At 39.2% G+C, this 5,652-nt stretch overlaps 1 long non-coding RNA gene across 1 annotated transcript in view; it reads left to right on the forward strand.

Moving 5' to 3' along the window:
• The window catches only part of LOC105541176, a 19,275-nt gene that overhangs the window by 1,261 nt on the left and 12,362 nt on the right, over positions 1-5,652 (forward strand). The window lies entirely within an intron of this gene.

Below are 5,652 nucleotides of genomic sequence, written 5' to 3' on the forward strand. Positions count from 1 at the left end.
TGTAGCTGGGACTACAGGTGCGTGCCACTTTTTAAATATATGCATGAATCTCAAGAAGTTTGAGAGAAATTGTGTCATCACATTCCATTACAATGAGAAATCAAAGAAACAATGATCAACAAGTATCTTCAAGTGCCATGCAAAAAACACATAGCATCAATAGGGTGCAGCTCAAGTCATCAGAAGGGGATTGAGCAGAGAGGGTATGGACTGCTTTAAGGGACATTACACTGACTGATAATACTAGGATGAAACAAGACGGGAGAACTCACTAGATATGTTTGTATCATGAGTACCATGCGTGTGATTGTGGGCCACAGGGATGAGAGAGACAAGGAACTGAGAGGCCACCAACATCTGGCTGTCCCCCATATATTATCTTATGCCATGTGCATAACACACTTTGGAGATGGAAATTTACATCCCCATTTTACTGAAAAGTCAGCCACAGGGTTCACAATGGAGTTTAGGTGGAAAGTCCTGATAAATCTGTGGCAATCCTATCCAGGTGTAGTGAGATCAGCTCATTATGTCAGGCTTGGGCTTCCTCAAGCAGAAAGTTTATTCAAAGTCCTACAAAGGCAAAGGGCCTCGCCTTTTGGTTCTTCTTATGTCCTATAACACCTAGCATGTGTTATAGACTTGTTAGTACTCAGTATGTATTTGTTGGTTGAATGAACTAATGAGTTAATGAATGAATAACTGTTTAAGTATAAGACTCAGGCACTCTAAATTCTTAATATGGATTATATTATTTAACCCTCACAATATCTATGATTATCCCCCATTTTACAGATAATTAAATTGAGGTTAGCAAAGTTTAGAAAGTTTATCCAAAGTCACACAGCTTGCAAATGATAGAGCAAAAATTTCCCCATGCCTTTCTATCTCAGAGTCCGTACTCGTAACCACTCTGCTACACAGCTACTCAATTAACGGATTCCTCTGAATTAATGGATTTCTCTGGAAATCTCAGCTTTCTCAAAAGAAGATAGATGGTCCCTGATGATCCAATACTATGAGGAAAAAAAAGCACAAAACACGGGGACTTGAGGGTTAGTTCAAAATGTAGCAAATGTAAAAATACACTGGTTTCACTTTTAGATATTTGTCCAAGAGGGATGGAACAACTTTAATTAGTGTAACAGGACAATAGGAATTAAATTGGCTTGGTCACAAGATTTTTACAGGATGACACTGATGGTATTACTATCCAACTTCAAAGATTTGGAAAGATGTTCCTGCTAACACTGGAGAATAGAAACCTGTTTTTCATCAACTAGGCTGGCCTGACAAATTAAGTCTATGGAGTCATTAGATTAAGATAAGAGCTTATCTCCTAGGCTGACATTTATTCAGAGGTTTTTATACTGCTCAGCTAGTAATTAGTGCTGTTGAATTTTTAACACTGCTTTGTCCAGTCATTCAAAAATTCTAGAGGTATATTTACATCTCTTGTGTATGTTTTTGGTTATTAAAAATAGAAGAGGAATGCAAGTAGAAGGTTTAAATAATTCTCCCAAAAGTTATTCTGTGGTGAAACATGCAGCTTAATGACTTTTTTGCAGAAGAAGGGAGCAGTTCTCCCAATTGATAAATGTTGAATAAGAAGTTGCTTTTTACTATGGGATCTATAATTTATTTTGAGGCATACATAGTATAGGTTTATTATGTTATAGTAGAATCATTACAACTATGATCGCATGCAGTAATGGTTTCCTGCTGTTTCACACCCCCAATTCAGCAAACATACTATATAGATTGAGGGTATAGCTCAAAGTTTTGTTCTTTGGGTTTTTTTTTTTATATAATTTCTTTCCAATGGATGATTTGACTGTGAAAATTCTTATTTTTCCGGTTTTCTTGTAGTTACAATAACAACTTGATTGCTATAGAATAAACTAATACCTTAAGCCTGCACACGTGCCTTGACAGTCTGTCAAACAAACAATACTCACATGTTTTAAGATGCTTGGTTTGCAAATTCCAATTTCTATGTTGAAATACTAATTAGTAATCAGATGGGTGAGAACCCCTGTTTTAAGAAAGTTCATCACATGGTTGAAGTTGCATCCTGTTAACATTACTATCACATCATCATCTATTCTGTCCTAAGTGTGAACGTCTCTCATCACTCAACATACTGCATTTGCCACTTTCAGAAAAATGTGGCCATGAGAATTCGGGAGAAACAAGTAAAAGATTTGACTCTACTAGTTCACCTCAACATCACCCAACAGGAAGCTTCAGAAAACAAATAAACAAACAAACAAACAACACACACTTAAGATATCCAGTCTGGAAGACAAGTTCTCTTTCAATAAAATTTGACCCTCGTGGTTTTGTAGTTAACAGACTTAAGTTAAAGTCACTTGCTAATCAGTCTCCATGCATGATGGGTATAGAACCTCTTGTCACGTGCACACACAGCTTAAGGTGAACTGTCCCATTAAGCATTTGAAATTCTTCATGTTTGTTATGACACACAATCATCCTTTCTCTGTACCCCAAGTAAATTCAGCTCTGCTCTTGGCATCCCCATTATACAGCATAGTGAAAAGAACAGGCCCTACTTAACCACTTCAACAAGTCATTGAACTTGTTTTCTTAATGGAAAAATAAGAAGTTAGCTCAGGGTAATCTTTAAATATACCCCTCAGGGGCCGGGTGCGGTGGCTCACTCCTGTAATCCCAGCACTTTGGGAGGCCGAGGCGGGCAGATCATGAGGTCAGGAAATCAAGACCATCCCAGCTAACACAGTGAAACCCCGCCTCTACTAAAAATACAAAAAATTGGCCAGGTGTGGTGGCGGGCGCCTGTACTCCCACCTACTCGGAAGGCTGAGGCAGGAGAATGGCATGAACCTGGGAGGTGGAGCTTGCAGCGAGCCGAGATCGCGCCACTGCACTCCAGCCTGGGTGACAAAGCGAGACTCCTTCTCTAAATAAATAAATAAACTCCTCAGGGTCTTGCATCTCAGATCTGTGATCTGATCTCCAAGGCAGAAGTATAAGAAACCTAAATGGACAGAGAAAATCACAAGGGAAGAATATACCACTACGCGTTTAGATTCATCTGAGGAATTTGTAGAATTAATTCTGAAATAGTAGTACAGAAACTCTGAGATTATATTTAGTCATAGAATAGAGATCAGAGTACATTTGTTGGACCAATGCATGAATGAATGGAGAGGTAGCATGGAATATTGAGATTTGGAATCAGACACACCTGGGTTCAATTCCCAATGCTCCCACATACTTGTTTTGTCACCTTGGAAAATAATGAAGCCTCTCTGACTCTACTTCTTCATTAGTACTAGCATAACTAGCCCATAGGGTTGTTGGCAGGATGAACGAAAACCTTACATGAGCACATGGTAGGTGCTCAGAAAAACATTTGTTTTCATTTCTTTCTCCTCTAGGTTGTTTTGGTTTTTGGTTTTTTTCATTCTCTGGTTCCACATAAATTAAGTTGTAAAACTATCACCATCCAGCTTTCAAATTCATGTATTACCAACTACTACCAACACATTTGGTATGTGTTATTATTATGTTTTGATGTGTACTGAAAAAGGAAGAGAAGAGGAAAAGCACAACTCTTCCCTTCCAACTCCCCATGGGTAATCAGGCCAGGGGAAGGTAGGCCTCATTCAGTGTGTTTACAATGTACTCCATCTCAGTGCTCAGCCTTTCTTAACTCATCCACCACCCCCAACTTTCTGAAGAGCAACATGTAATTAGAGCACTAACGAGGTCATTTAGCAGAAACCATGGGCAGGGAGTAATGAATGTGCTATCAGGCTCAGAGAACAGATTGGGCAAAAATCCAAACAGTCCATGTTCAACTCTGATGAGCCGACCTAAACTTGGAAAATAGAGCTTGGAAAAAGGTTAATAATAGGACACCGAAAACGAAAGCCCCTTCTCCAGAGAGGCCCAAAGCAATGTTTTGAGCACAACCCTTAGAGAGCCAGATGGTGCAGGCAGTGGTTGGGCATCACGAGAAGCTTGGTGACACCTTCCACCTTCAAACTACCAGGGATCTGAAGAACACAAAGTCTGGAAAGGGTTGAGAGGTCATCTCATTCAATTTCCCCATTTTACAGATGAGTTCAGAGTGCTCTAGAGACCTGAATCAGCTTAACTGGCCAATTAGAAACAAATCCAGACTCAGTATCAAGGCCTATAGATAACCAGGGCAGTGCTAGACTCGCTAGCCTATGCTGTCTCCTTGCCTCTAAAGATGACATTTAGGAGACCATTTAGACAGTGTTCAAAGAGACTTTAAACAAGGCCAGCTTTACTTGGACCACTTCTAGAGTAATTAAGTCCCAGAAAAATAAACCCATCTATCCACCAGTTTGCATTTGGAATTAGCACTCTTAATTGAGTTACAACTGCTAAGATTATGAGGCCAACATCATCCTGATACCAAAACCTGGCAGAGACACAACAAAAAAAGAAAATTTCAGGCCAATATCCCTGATGGACATCTATGCGAAGATCATCATTAAAATATTGGCAAACCGAATCCAGCAACACATCAAAAAACTTATCCACCACAATCAAGTCAGTTTCATCCCTGGGATGCAAGGCTGGTTCAACATACACAAATCGATAAATGTAATCCATCACACAGACAGAACCAATGACAAAAACCACATGATTATCTCAATAGATGCAGAAAAGGCCTTGGATAAAATTAAATACCCCATCATGCTAAAAATTCTCAATAAACTAGGTATTGATGGAACATATCTCAAAATAGTAAGAGCCATTTATGACAAACCCACAGCAAATATCATACTGAATGGGCAAAAGCGGAAGCATTACCTTTGAAAACCAGCACAAAACAAGGATGCCCTCTCTCACCACTCCCATTCAACATAGTATTGGAAGTTCTGGCCAGGGCAATCAGGCAACAGAAAGAAATAAAGGGCATTCAAATAGGAAAAGAGGAAGTCAAATTGTCCCTGTTTGCAGATGACATGATTGTATATTCACAAAACGCAGCCCAAAATCTCCTTAAGCTGACAAGCAACTTCAGCAAAGTCTCAGGATACAAAATCAATGTGCAAAAATCACAGGCATTCCTATACACCAATAATAGACAAACAGAAAGCCAAATAATGAGTGAACTCCCATTCACAACTGCTACAAAGAGAATAAAATACCTAGGAATACAACTTACAAATGATGTGAAGGACCTCTTCAAGGACAGCTACAAACCACTGCTCAAGGAAATAAGAGAGGACACAAACAAATGGAAAAACATTCCATGCTCATGGATAGGAAGAATCAGTATCGTGAAAATGGCCATACTGCCCAAAGTAATTTATAGAATCAATGCTATCCCTATCAAGCTACGTTGACTTTCTTCACAGAATTAGAAAAAACTGCTTTAAAGTTCATATGGAACCAAAAAAGAGTCCATACAGCCAAGACAATCCTAAGAAAAAGAACAAAACTGGAGGCATCATGCTACCTGACTTCAAACTATACTATAAGGCTACAGTAGCCAAACAGCATGGTACTAGTACCAAAAGAGATATATAGACCAATGGAACAGAACAGAGGCCTCAAAAATAATGCCACACATCTACAACCATCTGATCTTTGACAAACCTGACAAAAACAAGCAATGGGGAAAGC

Source organism: Mandrillus leucophaeus, unplaced genomic scaffold, assembly GCF_000951045.1.
Source record: "Mandrillus leucophaeus isolate KB7577 unplaced genomic scaffold, Mleu.le_1.0 Scaffold235, whole genome shotgun sequence".
NCBI lineage: Eukaryota > Metazoa > Chordata > Mammalia > Primates > Cercopithecidae > Mandrillus > Mandrillus leucophaeus.